The sequence below is a fragment of the Glycine max genome, chromosome 16 (genome assembly GCF_000004515.6).
Source record: "Glycine max cultivar Williams 82 chromosome 16, Glycine_max_v4.0, whole genome shotgun sequence".
Classification (NCBI taxonomy): Eukaryota; Viridiplantae; Streptophyta; class Magnoliopsida; order Fabales; family Fabaceae; genus Glycine; species Glycine max.
Genome location: NC_038252.2, coordinates 30959604 through 30966717, shown reverse-complemented (window position 1 = coordinate 30966717; position 7114 = coordinate 30959604). Strand labels below are relative to the sequence as shown.

The 7114-nt window shown below is 31.5% G+C and overlaps 1 pseudogene; it reads right to left on the bottom strand.

Moving 5' to 3' along the window:
- Positions 1–4365: 4365 nt before the first annotated feature.
- Positions 4366–4762, bottom strand: LOC112999795 (uncharacterized; annotated as a pseudogene).
- Positions 4763–7114: the final 2352 nt, after the last annotated feature.

The following is a 7114-nucleotide window of genomic DNA, read 5'->3' as shown; positions in this document are numbered from 1 at the left end:
TGAATCAACATTTATTGTTTCATATTTTACTTCCCATCCTGAAATCTCCAATTTTATATAGCAGTCTCAACTTTATCTTTGGTTTAGAGTCTAGACCTCTTCGTCAGGTTTCAATATTTCATTTAAAATTGGTGACAAAGTAAAGATTAATTTTGTATTTCATCGGTAGAATTAATCACTTTTTTTATGTCGTTATATAATTAATTGTTGATCGTTTTTGAGTTTTTAATTTTGTATTTCATTGGTCTTTTATTCTAGGTTGAACCATAGGATGCCAAAACAGAAATTAATTACTCCTTGATTCAACATTTGCGAAAACCATTGCATATCAGAGACTTCCTTATAATAGTGTATCATGTTTATTTATGCCTCAAAAGGCTAATAATACGAAGTTATTCTTATAATATAGCATTTCTTTTTTTAGACAAACAAAAATGGACAAGGCGAGATTTACACTATTCATGGAAAATAATGCATAGGGTCAATAAATCCCAATCATCGACCATTATTTATGCAGAGGTAGTTATTTATTAATCCATGTAGCTAATAATCATATCAGAAACAGGAAATATATCTGGTTTTTCAGTAAATGGAAAGATATCTGCTCTGTTGTATACTTATAATATGAGACAGAAGGCAACCCAAATTGGTGCTAAATCACTAATACATATTCCTGTATTGTAAAAGTGTGTGTGTGTGTGTGTGTTGCAAGTAATGAAAATGTAAGCTTGGGTGTTTTTTTTTTTGGAAAATGGGTTTTATTACTTCTTAGTCTTGATTTTTTTTTTCTTTTCATTGTGGGTTTGTTGCCTGTATTCCCATGTATGTTCCTACCACCACCCTTCTTTTGTGGCAATTCATTCTCCTTGGTCAGAAAAGTTAACCTGTTGCTTTGACTAGTGCGTACGACTCTTGTATTCCTATTGATGATCATATATCTTTTATCTCACTAGCTTGTGTTTCATACAATTGGCAAATTTTGGCATGTTGGATTATAATTTGCCTACACTAAACTCTAAAATGAGGGTACACAAATTAAAATTTATCTAAACATGTATGCACATTCACAATTGCATCATGTTTAAACTTATATTTGAATCCCAAATATGATTGAAAATGAAAAAATCACTTTTTCCTTGGAAGAAAGCATGGTTTCCAAACTATAATCCAAACATATACATATTTATGTAGCTAAAGGAAAGATGGTGTACCAAAATATATAGTCAAAGTGGAAATGATATTTTCTCTCTGCAACCTGGTCAAATGATTTGCGGAATGCAATATCATGTATTGGTCCCTGGTTCGAGACAAGACAGTCTCTTCACTCTACCAAACCAAAAACTGCAAATGATATTTTATTATGATTATTATCTTTCCCTCTCCGAAATTGCAAATAGCAATCATTTGTTTGCAGGTTCAACATTGTCTTTGTAGTGGATGTTGAAAAAAACTGGCAAGTTAATAGGTGTACATTCTGACATTGAAAAAAAGAAAGAAAATATACCAAAAATAGAACTATGTAGAATAGGAAAAATATAATTAAGCCCAGCATCAACAACAAATTCCAATTTTCATTTGACTTGAATCTTATTGCTATTTTGCTGTTCTTTGTTCCCAAATCCTTAGGAAGTTAGGATGCTTAATAATACTAAAATAAATCAGAATACTCAACTTCACACACATTAACTAGGGCATTGAAATCCAAAGCCTAACTGGTGATTCATCAATTGTTTCAACAAACAATATTATCTTTCATCAATTAATAGCATTACTTAGTGAGTTAATTAAGATAAAGAAATAACAAATACAAATACAAATATCAAATATCTTTATCTTTAAAAAACAAAGTGCAAGTGCTTCTGTAATTTCTTTGCTTCAGATTCAAATGACTAACTGAAAAATAAACAAAACAAAACAGCCATCAAGGAAATGACCTCTCTTCAGTCTTCATCATCAAAGAGATAAAAGGTAAAGAATAACAATAAAAGAAACGCATGTAAATGTGGATAAGATACATCTTCAGGTGGACTATTTTTTGGTTTTCTGATTTATTAAGGTTGATTCACTATTTCTTTTATAGAGGGGGGCGGATATGCAGGGATTTGTTTAGAAAATGGAGAAAATCTGTTTCTGTTATTAGTAGTGTGCATGCAGGGAATGGAGGCAACCTGCTTCTGTTATTCCTATTGATGTTTCCTCTTCGAGATGATCATGGCTTTTCAACAAGCAGCTGATATTTGAAGGGGGAACTGGACTAGGCGTCGGAACTTAGTTCTTTGACAGCAACAAGAAGGAAGCCAACAGAAAAGGGTATGCAGTGGTAGGGAAAATAAGTCTTATTTGGATGCTGCAATGTATGGTGAGAATTTAAAGCAATAGGCATGGAGGTTAATGAAATCAAAGCAATGATAGATCACAATTGTCAAGTGGTGATATTGTTTGATTTTGATGTTTTTTGGTAATTTCTGCAGTAGGTAGCCCATATTGGTGGATCAGATTTTTTAATTTGGTGTAAGGGGGAACCCTGCTTGATCTTTTTACAAATTGTATGATCTACTATTTGGCACTTCTTGAGCTTATGAATATATATACTAGTTTGCCGATAAAAATTATAAAAAAAAACAATGAGAAGAAATGCATCAATGGAGTTATTCATAGACAAAATAAGGTAACAGCAGCTTGATTTATGAATAGTTTTAAAGCAATTACACATGTAAACCGAACAGAGGATAAAATCATAAAATTCTTCTGCTTCTATCCAAAATAAGGTAACAGCAGCTTGATTTATGAAACCAATATGTTTGTAATTCTAGTAAGCTAACTTGACTGCAAAATCATGAAAAATTTAGAGTGTGTTTGAACCAAGGGAATTTAAAATTCTGAAAAATTTTAAATTCTAAGAATTTCAAATATTTCAATTGAAATTCTTTTATTTTCAAAATTTTGTATTTGGATAAAAAAAATTAAAATTGTGAAGGTGAAAGAAAATGAGTTGCGAGTTCGAGAATTAGGTTTCAACAACTTTTAAGTAGAAGGGAAGATTAAGATTATAAAGAAAATATGGGAAAGTTTTGGAAGATGATTTTTTACCTTTTAAAATGAAATTAAAATTTCACATTTTTAGTTATTTAAAATTCCAAAAAATTTAAATTTTTCATAAAAATAATTAAAACAATAAATTTTAGATTAAAGAAATTTAAATTTTTTTGATAAATTATTTTCCCTATTTAAAATTTCTTGGAAATGACCAGATCGGGAGAGATCCCCTTGACAGCCATTTCAAAGTGTGATTTATAAATCACACACCCCAAGCTATCATGATAGTGTTGTTCATTACCACACTAGACTCGATTAATTGTCCTTCAACCTTTCTCAGCAACAGCATGGCTGTTGCTGGACCATCAACGGATCAAGAAGCATTGGGCCTTGAAAGGCCGAAGAGAAAGACTAAGCAATCAGTTTTGCTTAATTATTATTGGTCTCATTGCCATTGCTAATAGCCCCTACTAAGGGGCTGGCACCTCTTTTTTTTCTCCAAAAATGTCATTTTCCCAAAACATGATTCCATTACAACAGAATCGTGTTTCCGTTATGTGATGGGGTGTGTATATAAAAATACATAACGGAAATACAATTTTGTTGTACAATTATACAATGGAATCATGTTTCCATTGTATTACAGGGTCGGAAAAAAATTAACAACGAAAATAAAATTTCAATGAAACAATACAATAGAATCGTATTTTCGTTGTTATTTTAATGGGGTGGTGTGCGGTGCGGACGGACTAGAGGTGGCTTTGCGGCGAACAGAGTTGCAGAGGTGGCTTTCCGGTGGCACAGTGGTGACTGGACCATGGTAGAGGGGGTCACATGCGCAAGGGAAGGGGAAAGAGGGTCGCGCGCGAGGGAAGGGGAAGGAGGGTTGGGGGGGCACCACAAGGGATGGGGGCACAACGTAGGGGATGGGGGAGGAGTGTTGGTGGCACAGGGGAAGGGGAAAGAGGAAGGTTTGCACTGAGGGGTAAGGGGGTCTTTCCCTGAATTTGTAGGGGCCAACAACAAAGAAGGTAGGGCCAATAGTAGTTCCCTTAGGAATTTTATCCATTTTGGACTTTAAGTAGTTCTCTTGTTAAACTTTGTTAATTCCTTGTTTTGGACCCTTTGTTATTGAGCTTTTGTGTTGTTTCATTTACCTAGTATATGTACTCTGCAAAAGCGAATGCTAGCTTCATAAAAAATGAATGCAAAAGTTATCTTCCTTTAATTTCTTAGTTTATTCAGTAGCAGTAACCAAACAATGGCAGCCCTTGTTTCTCCTATTTTGCATACCCTATTGATCAAAGTCTCATGACTAACTTGATTCAACTAAGATCTTTGAGCTACTAGTACTAGTACTTTGGCATGCGAAAAGCATGGCAAGTTTAAATCTGTCTCCAACAAGTGTAACCCAGGCAAAGAATTGTGGGTGCTTTTGGAGGACCTTTGAAGGTGTAATTTGATACACAGATCGGACACCATTAAACTAACCATTAAGACATAGACCTTGTAATGTTGACACAAGGGAAGAGATCCTGAAATAAATATTGTTAAAGTGGAAGATTTTATTGAATAGGACGCAGTCACGGATGGAGTATGCGATTGAGTAAGTAATAAAAAAGAGTGATAAAAGAGGCAAATAGTGGAGGCTTGCAACATAACAGAGAAAAAAAAGGGAAACGTAAGATGTGTTGAAATGGAAAGATAGTGATAAAAGGGGAGGCATATTTTGTGATTATCCTTAACATTGATGACCACATCATGTTTGGGATTGCTCTAAATAAATACCATAGGAAACTAGACCTTAGTCATCAAAGTGCAGTGTCAAACTGGAATATGGATTGGGCTATGCCTTTTCTTTCTAAGCAGACAAACAATCATGTGAGTTGTTATCGGTCTCATTGCAATTGATTTCGTCCACTGCCAAGGGGTTGTCCCCTCTTTTATTTATCAATATTTAATTTAAAATTGGTGATAAAATGTTCTTCCTTGGTGTGGGGATTTCTATGGTCACGGGAGAAAACACAAATATAAGTATTTTGGTATTTGATTTGTACAAATACTACATTGATTCTATTTAGAACCAATGTAAAATGTTTTTACATTGGTTCTAGCTACCATAATCGATTAATGTTGAGTCATAAGATGAATCAAAATCCTCAATTATTTTGATTTGATAAATATATATTAAGTTTCAAAGTTTCATCTGATATCCATACAAAATAAATTGTGTTGAGTTTTCGTCTGATAAATCAGACGATAGCAGACAGATGCTAAGTCTACAATATTTATGATCAATTAAATACTTTGTCCTTTTGATCCTTTGTGCATGGAATGTTAGTTATTCTTCATAGGATCTGTTGAAGAACAAAAAAGAAAAGTTAGATGATAAAGCTATCACTCAATCTAAAGGTGACTCTAGAATAACCTTATATATAGTACAAAAGTTGATTTGCCTTGTGATGCAAGATTTGAAGTGTTCATCAAGGAAGATGAGTAAAATGTTTTATCTAATTAATTGACAAGTAGGTGACAAGCATTTAATGCTCCAATAAACACCTTTACCAATAGACAAAGATAAAAGGAAGAAGAAGACCCTTTAGAGACAATGATTACTTCTCTAGCAAGTATGTAATAAATAACATAAATTTTGAAGTTACAAACTCTGAACAAACATCTCTCTCAAGCATTCAAACTCTTATAACTTTTTCTTAAATTTTCTAAAAAGCTCTCGAAGCACCTTATAAATCCTGAGAGAGAAAGACAATGAAATATATTTATATATCCACCTATAAATCCCGAGAATGAATGACTATGAGATATATTTGTAAATATTATATGTAGTCTCAATGGTTGAGACGAACTAATATAATTTTTTTGTGTTTTTTAATTTTGTTTTCATTTGTTATACCTAAACTTGAATTGTGAAGTTTAAATCATTTCATTTTATAAAGGCTTTTGATAAAACAATAAACTACTAAGATTATATGGTCTTCATTTTCATTTTAAGTTTTGTTGACAAACTTATAAGCAAACAATAAGTTGTGTTTGAAAAGATTACAAAAATTTTATAAATCACAATTCAATCTTTTTTCTTATATTTTTTCCTTTATAATTTAAAATATTAGACTTTTTACATCAGCAAGATCTACGTCAGTTCTACAACCAATGTAGAATGACAACCACCACCCCTTAATAGTAACACATGTTGCATTGTGAGAATTGAGTGTAAAAGCTATTGCTTGAAGGCTAATTTTTTTAATAAAGGCGGTAGACAATAGTTGAATAACGAGATAAAGGGCATGAGAAGGTGGATGTGAGTTTTTTTTTACAAGTAGAAAGTGGACAAAGGTGAATCATGGATATAAGCATTATAATTTGAGTAGGGTATTTGAATGCATTATGAATTTTCAAAATAATTTGAATGCATAAAATATAAAATCACATGTCTAATTGTTTATATATCTACAAGTTAATGTAATTGACACATATCTTGACTTTCTAGTGTGTATTTGATATTGTTTGAGGATATAAGGGTGTAATTTTTTTACCATCACTATTAGTCACCTAATCGTTACTAGTAATGTATTTATGAAAAATAAAATATTTTAGTAAAAGTATTTTAATAACTAACTTCTTTATTTCCTTAAAAAAAAGTCACTTTTTTTTATTGTTTTTTAGGTTAAGTAATTCTTTTATTGTTATTCTTATTCAAGATGAAAAAAACTTTAAAAATCAATAATTTGGAAATGGAGGGAGTATTTAATGCTTCTAAGAAAATTATTAGAAAAATTTACAAACTTGTTATACATTTACAATCAAATAAAACATAAAAAAAAATCAATACACACATTATTTATTTATTAAAATTGTATAAAATACTTAAAAATTAAATAAAGAAAATCTTAATTAAAAACATTTTTTTGGTGAATAAATTAAAGACAATTTAGTAAACGTTTTCTTAGGCTGTCAAATGATAAATAAATAAAATCTTTCAAAATCAACATGCAAAGCAAATACCCAAAAAAAAAAAATGTAAAGCAAATACAAAGAGTAGCTTATAGCATGTTCCTGAAGA